The sequence below is a fragment of the Danio rerio genome, chromosome 7 (genome assembly GCF_049306965.1).
Source record: "Danio rerio strain Tuebingen ecotype United States chromosome 7, GRCz12tu, whole genome shotgun sequence".
NCBI lineage: Eukaryota > Metazoa > Chordata > Actinopteri > Cypriniformes > Danionidae > Danio > Danio rerio.
This window is the reverse complement of record NC_133182.1, coordinates 63,407,844-63,426,142: the sequence shown is the minus strand read 5'-3', so window position 1 is coordinate 63,426,142 and position 18,299 is coordinate 63,407,844. Positions and strand designations below refer to the sequence as shown.

Genomic DNA, 18,299 nt, shown 5'->3' with positions numbered 1-18,299 from the left:
CCTAAAACATAAAAGCTTCTTTTTATAGCGATCTGACACTGTCTCAACCAACAGTAGTCAAACTCATACTGATATTACAGAGGAAGGGGCTTTTAAAAATAAAATAAAATAAATAAAAACATTGACTAATAATCAGGCCTGGTTGACAGAAAATAAGGTACATCAAAATAGAATTGTCTGTCCAAATACAAAGCAAAAATCCTTTTTAGGGTCACAAAACCACAACCAGTCACAGCACATATGATGAGTAGTATGTAAAGCACAATTTATTTTAACAACTTATTATTGCTGTATATTGTCTGGTTGACCTTTTATTCATAGGTTAGAATGTTAAAACAAACAAACAAACAAACAAACAAAAAGCCAGGAACATAATTGAAGCAGTGAAAATCAAAAGGTTAAGTAGCTGTCAGTGTGTTGATATTATTTAAAAGAAGGGCTTGGTGACTCAACTAATTTATTAGTCACTGTTGTTTTGTTGTTATTGCAGTCATGCCAGTTTATCACATGCCCCACAGCATTTTGCATAAGAGCCTTAGCTCTCAGTTGGCTGTAATTTTGTGCCAGGAGTCTTCTGGAATAATCAAGATTAATCCACTGTTAAGTAATAAATGCTCATGATTCGCCAGTCAGTCTAGTCTATTGGGATATTTCTTAAAGTCTGCATGACATGCAAGATACAAGATAATGTCTTTTATCTTCGGTCCACTACTACTGCTAGTTGACAGCGATAGTCCCTTATAATCAGCACTGCAAAATAATATAATAATTGCAATAATAGCCTTGGTAGCTGTATTAACAAAATAAAATAGAGTTATTGTTTAACAAATAATGAATTAACTATTTGCTAATGCTTAATAAATGATTAATAGTGTATGGTATTATAAAGTGTTACCCAGTTACATGCTTCGTGAAATATATGCAAACCCTGTATCAACGGTCTTGGTGCTAGACCTGGTGATGATGTGTGCATGTACAGTTAAAACCAGAAGTTTACATACAAGTGTTTACTATTTTAGATCCGTTAGAATTAACTTAATCATTTACATTTTCTAGACTTTTTCAGAGACTTTTTTTATATTTTATTATTACTATAAATTTCTATACAGTCAAAAGTTTACATACATTTTTTGGATATTTTTTGCCTTGCTTTTAAACTATAACTTTGGTCAAATGTTTTGGGTATCCTTCCACAGTCTACTCACAATAGTTTGAATGTATTTTGTCCCATTTCACCTGACACAATTGGTGTAACTGAGTCAGATTTGTTGGCTGTCTTGCTTGCACAAGCCTTTTTAACTCTGCCCACAAATTTTCTATGGGATTGAGATCAGGGCTTTGTGATGGCTACTCCAAAACATTCACTCTGTTATCCTGAAAGCACTTTATAACTAATTTGGCAGAATGCTTAGGGTCATGGTCTGTTAGGAAGACCCATTTGTGGCCAAGTTTTCATTTCCTGGTTGATGTCTTGAGATGTTGCTTCAGAATTTCTACATAAAGTTCTTTCTTCATGATGCCATCTATGCTGCGAAGTGGACCAGTCCCTCCTGCTGCAGCCCCACAACATGATGCTGCTGCCTTCATATTTCACAGTTGAGATGGTGTTCCTAGGCTTGTAAGCTTTCCCCTTTGTCCTTCAAACGTAACATTGGTCATTATGGCCAAACAATTCAATCTTAGTTCAATCAGACCACACACTGTAAAAAAAATCCCCGTAAAAAAACGGTTATTTTCTGGCAGCAGGGGCGCCAGAAAAAAACAGTAAAAATACAGAAAAAAAACTGTTAGAATAAAAGATGTAGATAAACTGTTAAAAAACAGTAGTTTTCTGTTTTACAGTTACAGGTTATTACTGTAATTATACATGTTTTAACTGTAATTATACAAGTTATTTATGTAATTATACAAGTTATTATGGTAGTTATACAGGTTATTACTGTAATTATACATGTTATTACTTTAATTATACAAGTTATTTATGTAATTATACACATTATTATGGTAGTTATACAGGTTATTACTGTAATTATACATGTTTTTATTTTAATTATACAAGTTATTTATGTAATTATACACATTATTATGGTAGTTATACAGGTTATTACTGTAATTATACATGTTATTACTTTAATTATACAAGTTATTTATGTAATTATACACATTATTATGGTAGTTATACAGGTTATTACTGTAATTATACATGTTATTACTTTAATTATACAAGTTATATATGTAATTATACAAGTTATTATGGTAGTTATACAGATTATTACCATACTTATACATGTTATCACTTATGGCAAAATACACTCAGTTCCAGCTAGATTGTCGCCTGCCGGAGACTTACCACTCGGCCCGAGTCTGGCTGCCGTACTCGGGCCTGTGGACTCGCTGTCCGATTCCGACCTGAATCAATCGGGCCGCATCTGCGCCGTAATCGGTCCGAGTGAAATGTGGGCTGCAGCCCAGAGCTGGCGCGACTCAGTATTATATACCTTAAAAAAAACCTTTTGGTATTACATTGATACTTGATATAACAACCATTTGAATTTATATAACAGCAAACGCAGGCTATAATGTAAAAAGAAAGTATAGGCACTGTGTTTAACCTCTGAATAAAATGCAAACTGCATACATATCCTATAACGAAAAAAATCAGACAAAGGATAAAATAAATACATGATAAACGTTTATTGATTGCAAGAAAAACAAATTGTACTAAAATTGAATAAATAATTTTGTAGTGCAAAAGAATATCAATATTAAAACAACAATAAAAACATAAAGACACACAGGAAGACTTAAAGAAAAAAATCTGAAATTGCACACATACACAAGTTTTTAAAACAACCCTGTTTTCCCAATAGACATGAACTTAAAAAATTGTACAAGACACATCTTGAAACAGCAAAATGTTATATAAACCTGAATATAGAAATCAATTTAAGATATAGCAAGAAACATCTTAGAAATACCTATGACAATCCGTAAAATATACAAGTCAAAATTGTAAAAAGAACTGTCAAGAAACATCTTGAAACATTTTTTAATAAAACATTAAAATAATAAATATATATATATATTTATATATATATATATATATATATATATATATATATATATATATATATATATATATATATATATATATATATATATATGAAAAGAAACAAATTGCTCAAGTATCAGGGAACATCTTAATACACTTAAAATGTTGTTTAAAAATAAAACAGAATAGAATAGTGATGTAGACAGTTGACACATTAGCTTTCTCTTCTTCCTTCCTTCATCCCTGTCAGGAGCAAGTTGTAGCCACCATGTAATGCATTTTTCAATCTCTTTATCAGTGTCGTAGTATAGACATTTGTCCTCACTGCATCTGTGATTAAAAGATAAACAGATAATTAGTAATGAACAAGTACTAATGTTAAAAAAATAAAAGAAAGATGCTTGCTCTCATATAAGTAAAACCTAAATGGGACTATATATAGATTTTTTTGTTCCACTGGTTAATAATTCAAAGAAATGCACAGATGAAACGGCTCCTAATTGTATTAAAATGTATATTCAAAACCAACTTACTGACTCCGACAGTATTAAGGAGGAGTGCATGAAAGGCCACTTTTTAATTTGGCCCGCTCCAGTTAATTTGTTTAGCCAAGGAGTTAACCAAAAGCTTTTCCAGGATACGGCCAACTGCTTAGTGCAAAACACCAATGATTCCAAAGTAGCCTACCTACAAAGCAAAAAACAAACAAACAAACAAACAAATAAATAAATAAAACAAATAAACTTAAAACACTTTGAAATTAGCAAGAGCTTGAACTTACCAGTTTCTTCATTTGTTCGGGCTGCTCCTTTAGTTGATTTAAGCTTTTCCAAGTAAAATTGGACAAAGGAAGGTCAAATGTGTTTACATCTGGAATTTCATCACGTCTGTTTTGGTTTTGCTGGTTTATGAGATTCAGGCCCAGCTGCTGCTTTATGACGTTGTGTGATTTTAAATCTTCATTCAGTCCTGCTAAAAAAGAAAAATAACAAATTAGTAAAAATCAACCTGTAGCTTATTCTCATACAACTTGTGTAAATACAACAGTGGGTTAGACACTACTGATATTCTCTAGTTGATCTTTATTTTCTAGCTGCATTAAGCCTTTACAAGTTTAGTGATGTCTTGATTTCTTACAAAGACATGACGAGTTGCAATAAGTTCTGTCTTGATCTCCAACTGCACTAGAACAAGGACTGTAAATGCTCATAGGTGTACTGGAATGTACAGTATTTGTGCATCTTGATGGTGGTCTTAAGATTTCTGACATAGTCATTGATGGTGATGGTACTTGTGGTGCTGCATTTATTTCTGAAATCTTCATACCTGCCTTTTATCCAGCCTCTTTGTTCCAAGTAATCTTTCTTCATCACGGTATAGTTGTCTTTAATGTCCCTTGATCAGATACATTTACAAAACAAAACATCACTTTTTTATTATAGTGCCAGGGCAAAACTCGCTGGTTGTAATAGATCAATGACATTATGTTGACAGTATGTGTTTTAAATAATTGCAAACAAACCTGTTCTTTCTTTAGGTGTATGACGGGCGATCATCGTCCTGATCTGTCTATCAGTCAGAAATCACAGTTGTTGTTAACCTCCCTTATAGAAAAGTTCAAATCCTAAAATACTATCAAAGTTAATTAATACCTATAATACCTATAGTGTAAATAATCAGTACACTGAAGGTTGCACAAGATTTATTAGTAGATTCATGCAGAGTGACAGCCTTATGAATCTGAGACATAGATTTGTAAGATGGTCAAGCACATGCATTGTTCTGTACCCATGAAGGTTAACCTACCATTGTGAAAAATGTTTGATGATGATGATAATAGCCAATAACAATAAACCATTTCAGCTGTTTGTGAAGCAATTAGTAATGTAAAGTGTGAAAAGCTCAATCTATGTTGAAAATGTATCAGCAGTTTACAGCTTATAATGGACCCTAAGCACCTAACTATATATGTCTATTCACATGTTCATAAGAGTGTGCCATTGGCATCTTTGGTCGTGATGTGCTGCAAAATGACCTCACTAACCTTTGCTAAACAAGAACAATAAGACTTAACCAACAAATATTGTTACCCATTCATTTAAATCCGAATTTATCAGAATCAGAATTTTTGTCAATAACAAAAAAAAAAAACAAAAAAAAAAACATCAAAATCTGCTTTAAGACGTTCAGTTTTACATTAACTGAACATTACAGCTTGAACAAAAGATATAATTGATTCACATAGGCTAACACATATGAATTAAAAGCACATGTTTTGCCATGTTAGTGTTAATGGATTCGTCTACAGAAACTTTCTTTAACGTAAAGTTAGCTTACACACCAATCCGTTTAATGTTTCTTTAAAACAATTAAAATAGTTGTCAGTTAATAAACACGTTACAGTCTAGCATTGTGTTAAAGGAACAGGAACCTTCAGACGTGTTTGTAACATTAGCGCTAACATAACTTACATTAGCTCCAGTCGTGTTTCTTAAAGCAAGCTACATTTCGTATAAAATTGTTTTAAATTACTAAACACTATTACAACTAAACACTGTGGAAAAATCTTTTAAGCTCTAAATTCACAAAGTATACAGTACACAAGCACTAAAAACCTTACCTTTCTGACCGGAATCCACGTGAAAGTTTTGAAAAACCAAACAAACTTCTTATTCTTCCTGTGATCTTCATGGCGGTCGGCAACCAGCTTTTTGGAGCATTACCGCCACCGCCTGGATTGGAGTTTGGATCAGGAGTTTACTGCTTTACTGAGTTTCTGCAGCTGGATTTATCTCATCTACTCTTACATGTGTTTCTTATGAAACCACCTTCTGCTTTAAAAAAACAGTCGGCACAGGGGCGTGCCGTCTCAAAATAAGCGCATTTTTTAACTGTTTTTCTCTAGATGATATATATAATCCATTTATAAATAGCATTGTTTTGTTTGCGTCTAAACATTTAGACCATCCACACTAAATATTCTTGTTAAATATAATATTTTTGTTGCTGTCCTACCATGAATATTTTCTCAAATTATCATTAAACGTGGAGCTAACAGATTACTAGATAAAATAAGAATTTAATCGGTTGCCATCAGCCGAGTCCTTGCCAGAAGCGGCCCGGACTCTACAGACAGACTCGGGCCGGAACGGGCCAGTGCTGTACAGCCGCATCACAACCGCATGTGCGCGAGTGAGCTGCGGGCCGCACTCGGCCCGGATAACACTCGCCGATGCCGAGTCGGAGCCGCCGAGCATTTCCTTTAAAAAACATAAAAAGAATGTAATACCAAAATACAAACAATAACTGTAAATTTAATGTAGTATTTTTATTACAGAAATTATTTGTAAAACAACAAGTATTTCACTGTATAATGAAAAAACTAAAAAATTCTGTAAAAAATACAGACAATTACCTGTGAAATAAGGTTTATTTTTTACAGTGCAGGACATGTCTCCAAAAACGAATATTTCCCCAGTGTAATTTTGCTAATTAAACACTGGCTTTTTTGTTGATTCTGGCTTTTTGATTTTCCCATGTTGTCACACAAGGAAGCAGTGTTTTTGAGGTTTTCCTTAAATACTATTCTACAGTTGTGCCTCAAATTAACTCAAATGTTGTCAATTAGCCAATCCTAAAGTTCCAAAACCTTGACAGCATGATCTGAGCTTTTTCAGAGGTGTAATAATCTTATTGTATATAAACTTGACTTTCAAGAGTTAACAATTTCTCAAAAATATCTCTCATTATTCTGCTTATAAGCATAACAGAAACAAAATTAATAATCATAACTTACCTAAAAGAGAAAAGGTTTATTCACATAAACATCCAATGTTTTTTATTTTATTTTTATTATTATTATTATTATTATTATTATTTTTATGTGCCTTTATACAGAGTGTATGTAAACTTCTAGTTTCAACTGAAAATAGTGTTTTTTTTCATTTATTAGGGGAATATTTATATCCATTACCCTTTACACTTTGTTTCAAAGATCAAGGGGAAGGGGTATAAAATGGAATTGTAATTGATCCCCAGTGTCATGGTAAAGGACTAATCTCTATATATCTATAATCTCTAATCTCTATAGTTTTGTACTTACTAAAGTTCTTGGAGGAAAAAAAAAAAAAAAGAACATCAGGTGTCATTGGAAGTGGTGCCAACAGGGATTTTTTTTTACCCTCTAGTCTGTGTAGTCTAGACATGAGGACACTATTTTGTTACTATATTGTACACTATATATTGTCACTATATAGTTCACTTTACTATAGCATTGTTGGGGTTACTGTTGATGAATTCATGTATGCAGTGAAATAATACAGAGTCTGTTTTGTCATCACATACTCTACGTATTACATTTAAATAAAAATAAAAAAAAGGTTTGTTAATACGTCTAAAGTGCATTTTTGAATTAGTAAAGAATGTTTTTCCTCTACGGTTTGAGATTTTAATCCAGTTTCTCAAACGATTCTGCCATCATGTGTACATACACGTTTCATAAAAAAAAAAAAAAAAATAGGAAAAAAAAGGCAAAACTAATTTCCTCGTAACAAACAGCAATAATTTTATCCGTGCTGACATTTCTCAATTTTAATTTAAGATTTCTGTTCATGTAATTGTATTTGGTCTAATTGGTTCACACTGCCTTTTGAATCGTTGAATTCGTTACATTGGCAACTGACCAATATTAAATTAAGTAAGTGAGCTTTTACATGTTTTACAGTAATTTTATTTTATGATTAATGTATTTCCTAGCAAAACAACAGTTCAAACAATAAAATAATGTTGGGTGAAACAGAATTGTATGAAAATGAGCCGATGAAATGCTTATGAATTTGTCTAGTGTAATCTGCATGTGCAGCCACATCTAGCTATGCCCAAGGTTCCTCCCTCAACATCTGTTACATTCGTATCCAAGATGTTTTTTTTATAATTTTTTTTTTATTAGAGATTATGAGAGCACGATATGAAAAATAGGGTGAATATGATATACTCTGTTTTTCTTTTAAAAATGAATAATTGATTTAATGTTGACCGTGTTCCATAGTCAAGCTGCTACTTAAGCAGTTTCTTTTTTTTTTTTATGCAGATGACTGGATTGTTCAATGCCCAAAATGTTCATATCTAAAATCCCCAGAAGTCTCTTTTGTCATCATAAAATTTTTCACAGGTCACACAGAACTGGCAGAGTAGAGCTAGTTTCATCTGACGTTCAGACACCATCCAATTATCCAGAATGAATTCTTCCTCCTGCAGTACTTTACCAGTGAAATCTCTCTTTGCACTCGTTAGCTTCATAGACAAAATGTCTGAATACCAGATCATACTGACCTGAAAACTGTCAGAAAAAATGCATTGCGTGTGCTTGAAGGGTGGAATGAATGGGGGACAAGAGGAAGGGGGTGAACAAGGTGGCAGAACAGCTAAGAGAGCAACACAGTGGGAGAGATGGTAACTGTAAATGACGTGTGAGATGATAATGCCCATAGCAACTGTCACCAACAAACACATCTCTTTAAGATGCAGTGTTTTTGTTTGTTTGTTTGTTTGTTTGTTTTTTTTTTTCGTTTTTTTTTTTATGGGGGGTTTGTAATGGGTGGGAGCTAGACCTGTAGATGCCAAAGCACTCCAGAGCAATAAAGTTCAAAGCAAATTCAGTGCTAACTCCTGAAATTTAAATAAATGTATTATGCAGACTTTAGATGTATTTGCTTTTGGTTATATAACCAGTCATTATTACACTAGCATGTTGAATGAATGGTAATAGTGTTCAGATTTATTGAAACATGTTTAATTAGTTTGCAATATCTAGGCAGCAGTCTATATGTTACATTTAATTTGATGACAGCCTCGGTAAATATCAAATTTGCTGTGCATTACAAATTAGTAAGGTAGTGGTTAGATTTAGATATTTTAGTAGGATTGAGAATATAGAATATGACCATGCATTGTACAGTAATGTACATCAAATATTTTAATGATAGGCATGCTAATAAGCAACTTAATCTTAGGAATTGTCCCCTGTGTTACATTATAAAACATACAAAATAAACATTAACTCCAAGATATAACTGTTAACTGTGTTGTTATCTTTAATTACTATAAGAAATAAGCTATAAGAATTAACTTCACCTTTCTAAACCTGAAATTTTTTTTTTTTTGCTTAATTTCATTTTTTATGTAATTTTTACATTATAATTTACTCAATTACAAGTACACAAACATAATAAAGAACATATACTATAGTGCAGCCAAAGAGAAGCAGAATGAATAATTTTAGAGATATATATGGTAACGCAGTGGCGCAGCAGGTAGTGTTGTTGCCTCACAGCAAGAAGGTTGCTGGTTCGAGCCTCGGTCGGGTCACTTGGCGTTTCTGTGTGGAGTTTGCATGTTCTCCCTGTATTCTTGTGGGTTTTCCTCCAGGTGCTCCGGTTTCCCCCACAGTCCAAAGACATGCGCTACAGGTAAATTGGGTAGATAGACAACACCAAGTGATGAAATGTTTCAGGTGTAATTTTGTCCCATTCTTTCTGCAAACATTTCTGAAGGTGGGCAACATTACAGGGTCTTCATTGTAGCATTTTGCACTTCCAAATGCACTACACACTCTCTATTGCTGACATGTCGGGACTGCAGGCAGGCCAGTCAAGTACCTGGATTCTGGTGTTTTTTTACTTATTGCTGACAGTCCAAATTGTGTTTTTCTTCTTTGTTCCGGAGCATGTGTCGTCCATTTCTCCAAAAAAAAAAAAAAAAAAAAAAAAAAAAACTGAAATATTGATTTGTCTGACCACAGGACAGTTTCTACTGTGTGATGATCCATCCCAGATGCCTTTGAGCCTAGAGAAGTTGACGGCACTTGTAGACACTGTTAACATAGGATTTTATTTTTTGGCACAGTACTTTCTCAAATGCCATTTGTGGATGTAACTATTTATTGTGGTACTTAACAAAGTTTTGCCAAAGTAGTCCTGAGTCCAGTGCTGCCTGAGGGATTGAAGATCACAGTAGTTCAGCTTAGGTTTGTGCTCTTGTCCTTTACGCACTGAAATTCCTCCAGACTCCTTGAATTTTTTTTATTGATGTTATGCACGTTTTAAGGTGAAATATCCAAATGTTTTCCAATGTTTCTTTGAGGAACATTATTTTTAAATACTTTAATAATTTTTTCAAGTATTTGTTGGCAAACTTTCGATCCTCTGTCCATCTTTACTCCTAAAGGACTAGACCTTTTTTAGACCTTTTAAAATTACCCTGATTACTAGCCCTAAATTGCTTCTGTCCCAACTTTTTTGAAATGTTATGCAAGAACCAAAACTGGAAAATGTATATTTTGAGAATAAAAAATAATAAAAATCCCAATAAACACGTCTGTTGTATTGGTTGCAATGAAATACAAGTCAAAGTAAATTAAGAAATCAATACTATTTCTATATTTATTTTCATTTTCCATATTGTCCCAAATTGTGCATATACATATATACATGGCTGTATACGTGTGTGTGTGAGTGCGTGCATGCGTATGTGCGTGTGTTCGTGCATGCGTGCGTGTGTTTATTAAAGGTTCAAGAAACCCTTGAGTACTTTTTTGTGATTTTAACAGATTTGTGTGTGTTGAGCATCAGTAAAGACAATGTTAACACCTTTCAACTTTATTTGTGGGGAAAACTGGATAATTTTGAGCTTTTAGCTCAATTTGAGCTGTTAGATAATTTCATCTTCCGGGTTTAAAATGATTTTTGAGGCGGGATCAAACTTAGTGACGTAGCGCAAAACTGCAAGTGCAAAGATGACGCGTTGGTTTCTCATTCATAGCAGACTTTTCTTATCCTATGAGGAGAGCCGGCTGCTTAATTATTCATGACTGTGCATTCTTTCTGAAGGCAAGGCAGACCTGTATTGTGCCAAGCTGTGAGATCCTATGTTGATGACTGAGTGAGACCGCATCCACGGATCCACTGCACACAGTATTTAGCGTTCATGAAGGGTCGTATGTGTTTGTGTCCTTGATCCATGGGGTTTGTTGCCTGTTTTTCCCCACGATCCTGTCAGGGCCGATACAGCAAAGCTGTTTGTGTGCAGCAAGCATTTATGTCGGAAGAGCAGTACGAGTATGGCGGAGAATGACGGACTTTGTCTTTTATCAGTGAAGTTCGTTCACATTTTAAACACATCGCCGTGCTGCTGTGTTTGCCTAAATCAGTGGTTCCCAACCTGGGGTCCGCGCCCCCCTAAGGGGGGCACCAAAGTTCACAAGGGGGGCGCGGGAGAGGATAATTGTTAAGGTAGAAAAAGGCATAAAAATTTCGGCTTCAAACGATTATAAAAGAGCATTAATCGAGATAAATGATTATTGCATCATATACCGCCACTTTCCAGTTGTACACGTGATGTTGCTCTTAAAAGCGCGAAAGAGCGCGTGCTTATGTGTGTGCGCAGAGGAAGCATGCGGCGGGTCAGCATTCGCTCTCATTCACACACTGAGACGAGCAGAGGAGCGCAGACATCTAAAGTCATCTTAACGTGAGCGCTTTTGGTCAAATAGGTGTCAAATAGGTGTCAAAACGCGGTGTTTAGTGATTATTTATATTAACCCTGATTTGTGTAATAAACAAACGAGTTGAGGATCAAAAGACGTGAAAGAGAAACTATTAAAGAGACAGCGCGCTATAATCCTTCTGTCACCTGTTTTTATCATTATTAATCAAACAACGAGAAAGCCCTCGCTGCTCTTGACTGAAGGACTGCTGTAGCTTAAGTGTTTTTCTTACAGTGAAGATGCTTAAAGCACAGTTTGTTTAATATTTTTATGTTATTGTATTTATTTCTCTTTCCTTTGCAGGGTGGAAAATAACTGTATGTATACACTTGAAGTCAGATTAGCCCTCCTGAATATTAGCAACCATTTTCCTCCCCAATTTCTGTTTCATGGAAAGATTCTTTTTTTAACTTATTTCTGAACATGATAGTTTTGATATCTAATTTCTAATTACTGATTTATTTTATCTTTGCTATGATGACAGCACATAATATTTTACTAGATATTTTTCAAAATACAAACATTCAGATTAAAGTGCAATTCAAAGGCTTAGTGTAATTAGGCAAGTCAATGTATGACAGTAGTTTCTTCTGCAGACAATCAAAAATATATATTGCTTAACAGGGCTAATAATATTGACTTTAAATTGGTTTCAAAATATTTAAACCTGCTTTTATTCTAGCTAAAATAAAACAAATAGAAGAAAAAATATTATAGGAAATACTGTTAAAATTCCTTGCTCTGTTAAACATAATTTGGGAAATATTTATTTAAAAAAATCTCAGAAGAGCTAATAATTTTGACTTCAACTGATAATCGTTTTGAATAATTGTGATTACAATTATGACCAAAATAATCGTGATTATGATTTTTCCCAAAATCGGACAGCCCTACTATTATATATGTATTTTTAAGTACCAAAAAAATTCTATAAACACATGTTTAAAATTCCAACATAATAGTAAAAATAATTAAAATAAATAACTTTAAATAATTATTTAAATTTTGCTCACTCAAGCAACTTGGCTTGTCAACGTGTCGTAAAGGCAAAATCAAAACAAAAATGGCAGAGAAACGTAAATGCAGTGATTCTTTAGAGGCGAAGAAAAAGATTAGACAGTATGACAAAGCCGACCTAAATTTTGGTTTTATTGAAGTCCAAGACAAGTTAAAACCGATTAATTTATATTTTCTGTTCATATTATACACACACACACACACACACACACACACACACACATATATATATATATATATATATATATATATATATATATATATATATATATATATATATATATATACATATATACATATATGTATACATACATGCATATATATATACACAGTACATATGTGTGTGTGCGTGTGTATTTATATGGTGGGGGGGCTCCAATGTTTGTATATGTTCATGTGGGGGGGCCCCAGAGAAAAAGCTTGGGAACCACTGGCCTAAATCCTCCAGATTACCCGCAGTGCTAATGGTTAAAATAGGCGGGGCAAGAGACCTGCTGCACTGAGTCTGCATTCAGACCTTGGCATTGAGGGAGAAGTCCTCATTTATAGTGTTTATCTGAACACGATTATCTTTATGATGATAAAAATTGTGGTTATGTTTCTATGAAATTACAAATGAAAAATGTAGCAGGGCATTAAATAACTGTTGATTTCTTTGCATTTTAACTTTGTAAACTATAAAATCATGCGTCTCCTCACTGTTTGTGTCTCATTTTGTCAGCCGACTGACCAATAGTTGTTCACTCCCCTACTTCTCCCCTGCTCTGCTGGCCACACCCACTCATGCCTTTAATCGTGGAGCACCACGCCTATTATGATGCAATTTTTTTATTTTTATTTTTAATTCTGAGGTAGACTTGCACCGGAAGTGGAGGTGTCATGGCCATTTAATAGCACACAGTGAATTTTGTAAGGGCATTTGTGTGTGGCTCATTCATTGTCACAAAAAGGATAAATAAAGAAATTAAATAGTCTAAAAAAACTACCTGGTTCAGCCTAAACGTTAAGGTTTTGACTGGGTCTGTGCTTTATCAGTATCTGAGTGTCTCTGCCATTGTACTTGTGCATATCCTGACATCTGACATTCCTTTAGAAGCAGACATGCTTAAACAAGCTCTACTTAGACTACAGGATGAAGAGAACTAGCTCGTTAGCATTTAAAGTCACAGGTACAAAAAAACCTTACATTTATTTAACTGAAATATTGACATTTTCAAACAGGTATAATAAATTATGTGACTGTTAAGCTGAAACAGACACAATCTGCAGACAACAAAGTCTTATTTTACATCTGGTAAGAAGAGGCATAATAGGTGCCCTTTGTCTCATCATTCACAGTGTTTACATTAGCTGCATTTCCACTGTCGGGCCAATGCGAGACAGGACTGTCGGGCCAATCGCCCGGGAGGTTGAGCAGTGAGGCTGAAATCATGTCGTGTTTCCACTGTCTGGCTAGTAGCTCGCAGTGCGTCACAAAAACCCTGCCCCCAGAACGTCCCCCAAATCAAAACGTCACACAACCCGCCCACTTCAGCAGGAATCAGACAGATAAAGCCCATGACATCATGTCGAAACCATTCAAATAAAGACATCCGAATGAACTGTTATTGTTCAGCATAACATTATAGGTATATACGCACAACCTGTGTGTTCTCATTCATCATATTCATTTACTCCCTGACCGACTGTTGGCATCCAAATCGAGTGGTCTCGCCACTAGCGGAGGGACTCAGCGCAGTGAGCACACCAATCCATAATATAAAACCACAGAAATTCTCTGTTAATTAAGACTTAATTAACTTATACTTAATACTGAATAAATAATATTGTAAACTTTCTTCTGTGTTTATTGTTTTTAGAAAACATCTTTTTTTTTTTCAGAGAGGCCTTTTTAAAATGAAAGTTTAATATGGCTTTAAAACGGTTTGATTCATGTAGGCTATTGCATATGACATAATTGTTTTAGCTTTTGTTTGTTTTATATTGGTTTATTTATTTAATGCATTTTATTACATCCGATATTTGTAGTTCTTTAAATTATTTCAATATACCTTAGGCTATTTTATGAAGATATGACACTATTGTTTTGAGCCTACAAAAAACGGACACGAAATTTGTAAAGTTTCATGTCTTTCTGTTGTATTCACATTGTGTATTATTTCCTAAATGAATAACAAAATGAAAAAAGCAGCATCAACAGAACTGTGAAGGGAGCGCTCTTTTCCTCGGTCTTACACACACATACAGGCATCTAAAGGCGCTCAAACACACCTTTTAAACTTGACAAAAACTCTTGAAAACCTTTACAGTCTGCTGTGTTTTTAATATGGTGTAAAGATTATTATGCGTTGTTGAAACATCAAGGAGGATGCAGCAAAGAAAAGTCACTTATAAATTAAAACTTTATTATTTTATGCAACTGCCTTATATTAAAAAGGGAAACATAAGGGCGATCATATGAAAAAAAGACCCCAGCCTTTAAGGCATATGTTTTCTTTCCCTTATTTATTTATTTGTTTGGTGCATGTACTCGTGTGCAATCGGAAAACTGTGAACTGTGTCCGCCCTCCGCTTCTCTTTTCACTCTGCCCCGAAGCCCCAATTGGCCCTCTTTGGCCCAAGGTATTCGGCGAGCTGAAAAAGGCTGCCCGCTGGCCCCAAGAAAGCCCCGATTTGGCCAGATTAGGCCCCGGAAGTGATAGTGGAAACGCGACTGGCCTTGGCTCGCCCTAACTCGCTTGCTTTAGGTGCGATAGTAGAAACGCGGCTATTCTTTAAGTAGTTAGCCTAGGAGGTTCCTCATAGTTGTCTCTGCACATTACACATGAATAGGAGTTAATGTTGTAAGTATGAAAAAAAAAGACTTCATCTTGAAAGCATGAAAGCAGCACATTGTAAATCATCACATTTTGAACAGAAATTCACTTTGCGAATGTGCCACCTCTGATGTGATCTGATCAACTGTGCCTTTAGGGGTTTCTGTACATATGAAAGTTGCTTAAGTCATCCTTAGATCTTCCCACAAAAGTGCAAATTTAAAGAAAAAAGTGACTTTTCTCACAGAGAGATGTGGGGAAAGTGAAGACGGCAGCATGTGAAAGCCTGAGAAAAAGAAAGAGATGTGCTGAGGTAGCATTCTTGTATGCTTGAAAAGGTTTCCTTGCAGAAAGTGCTTGCTTTGAGCCATTTCTTACTTGTTTTGATGTGACGTGTTTGTTTGCAAGAGTATTTTCAGAGATAATTCTGTGGTTGATTACAAGGACATCAAGGTGACTGCAGGCGAGAAGAGGGAATGTCTAAATAACTGAAAGAGAAGGGAAGGGCCTGGTAAAGTAGATGTTTGAATAGAGGCCACTGAGCAAGCAATAAATTAAAGCATTGGTCTTCTAAATCACCACGTCTTCTCTGTCCCTGTATGTACTTACTTTTTCTTTCACATTCTATTATTTCCAGTTTGTTTTTCACCTTCACATCTAATCACATCTTTTGTACATTATCTGCCTTCCACTGTTATCTGGAAAAGCCTTATAAGCAGGCCACAGAATTCAATGAACTTTGCAGATAAAATATTGTAAAATCATACTGCAGCGTATGACAATAACACAGACTCATGGAAAGTTAGGCAGCATTATCCGTGCTTGAAGTGCTTATCTCTGCTGAGAAAATGAACTGTAGAATAACACTCACATGAAATAGATCAGTATGATCACTTGAGCTTAAAGGGTTCATTTCCCCTGAAATGAAAGGTCTGTCTTCATTTCCCATAGTGTGTGAGCCGGGCATAGCAACAGCAATTCTCGCTCCCACTAAAAGTGGTCTCTAATCACTCCGTTCCAGCTCCACTCCAGGTTTTCCACTTACCACTTAAATTTTGCGCTTGTGATGGAGCAGTATCGAAGTGATCATGGCCAAGCAATCTCTCTGTTAAATCATTTCCACTTCAGAGTGCTCAAATGCTCTGTTATCAATCATCCTCATGTTTTTTCTAAACCTTTGTTACTTTCTTTCATGGAACCCAAAACAAGAAAGAATCTTGCCTCAGGGAAGCTGATCCAGTCAATCTCTAAAAAGGAAATTAAAATTGCTGTTGAGAGTATTTCATATTTATGTGCGCATTAGACTATATTTAGGTGGAGGAAAATACTTGAGGTAAAGATTTTATAATTATACCCCTACTGTAGACCATATCATGTGCTCACATGGCTTTATTGACAACTTAAGGCTGTCCGTAAGGTTTACAGGGCAAAAAATAAAGAAAGAAAGAAAGAAATAAAGAAATAAAGAAATTGATTTTTTTTTTTTTTTTTTTTTTTTTACAATGTGCGATAAGGGAATATAATTATTCTTTAGTATAGTGTGTGTTTATTTTTTTGAACCCTTGGGAATCTTATTTAATCACCTTTAATAAAAAAATAAGCTTGATTAATTGATCCAGTTATTCACTGGATGACAGGTTATGTTGTTTAGCAACTCTCATTCAGTCATGTCTCTAAAGAAACATTCTGTAATAAGTAAGTCTTCAAGTTTAAGAATTCAGCCTTTGTAAATTGTAACTCAATCTTCAACTAGATGCTTCATACATTTATTGACTTACTATAAGTGATGCATTCATTTAATTAGTTCTTAGGTAAATTTAGTCAATGTATAGTTGTTTGGGCTTTGTGTGTGTGTGTGTGTGTGTGTGTGTGTGTGTGTGTGGGTGGGTGCACAGAAGGCTTTGATATTAATTATTGATGAGAATTGTTGCCGTCACAGAAAGATCAGAGAGAAAGATTGTTAAGGAATACATCTATCATTCATAGCAAAAGAGCCAAGATCTTAGCCGAGAAAGAGAGCTGGGAGAAAAATGGGAGGAAGAGGGAAATTGAGAGATGAGAGTAGGAGGAACAGGCACAGTACGATGGATAAAAAGGAATAGAGAGGGAGAGATTCATTTTGGGGCAGATACAGTAACACTGAAAATATGAGTAATGGTCTTACACTCTGAGCAGCTGTTTTTTGAAGAATAACATTAGAAGAAGCAAATATCTCACATGCTGCATGCTCACATGGATCAGAGTTATAGCTGAAGTGTGTCATTTTTCTTCTATTCCAACTTAATATGCAGAGACAAGTGTAAGTAAGCCATTTATAGGCTGATTCCTCTGGAAAAAATGCGTGTAAGGCTGTGGCACTGTGACTGTTAAATCTCTATTTCACTCTATTTGTGCAACCAGCGGTAGGCAGTATTAGGGAAACCTGTCATTGTTGTTGCAACCTTGTTAGTAATAAAAGTGGCAGAGAAATGTCCTTACAAACTTGTAGGACTTTTTTCTCTGCTAAACAAACAAGGATATTTTGAAGAATATTGGTGAATAAACAGTTATGGTAACCATTGATTTTCATTGCAACAAAGAACCACTGAGACATTTCGTCACCTTAGAATTATAAGGTTCTATCTGACATTTTTGTCAAAATTGAGTTATTGACATATTCTTATAAACTGACAACTTATTTACATTATGGAATGTTTTTTATAGGTTGCTTACATTTTAGGACTTTAATTTACATATAAAATGTTACACACACACACACACACTGCCTGCTATATGAAATGCAAAAACTTTTTTTTAAAAATAATTCTAAGGTGACGATTTTACAAAAATACATTATTTAATGTTGCTGGATGATTTGTGATAATGATTAGAG

The 18,299-nt window shown here is 34.6% G+C and overlaps 1 protein-coding gene across 1 annotated transcript in view; it reads left to right on the top strand.

Annotated features, from left to right (window-relative positions):
• pcxb (pyruvate carboxylase b) overlaps positions 1-18,299 on the top strand; it is a 374,478-nt gene that overhangs the window by 181,559 nt on the left and 174,620 nt on the right. The window lies entirely within an intron of this gene.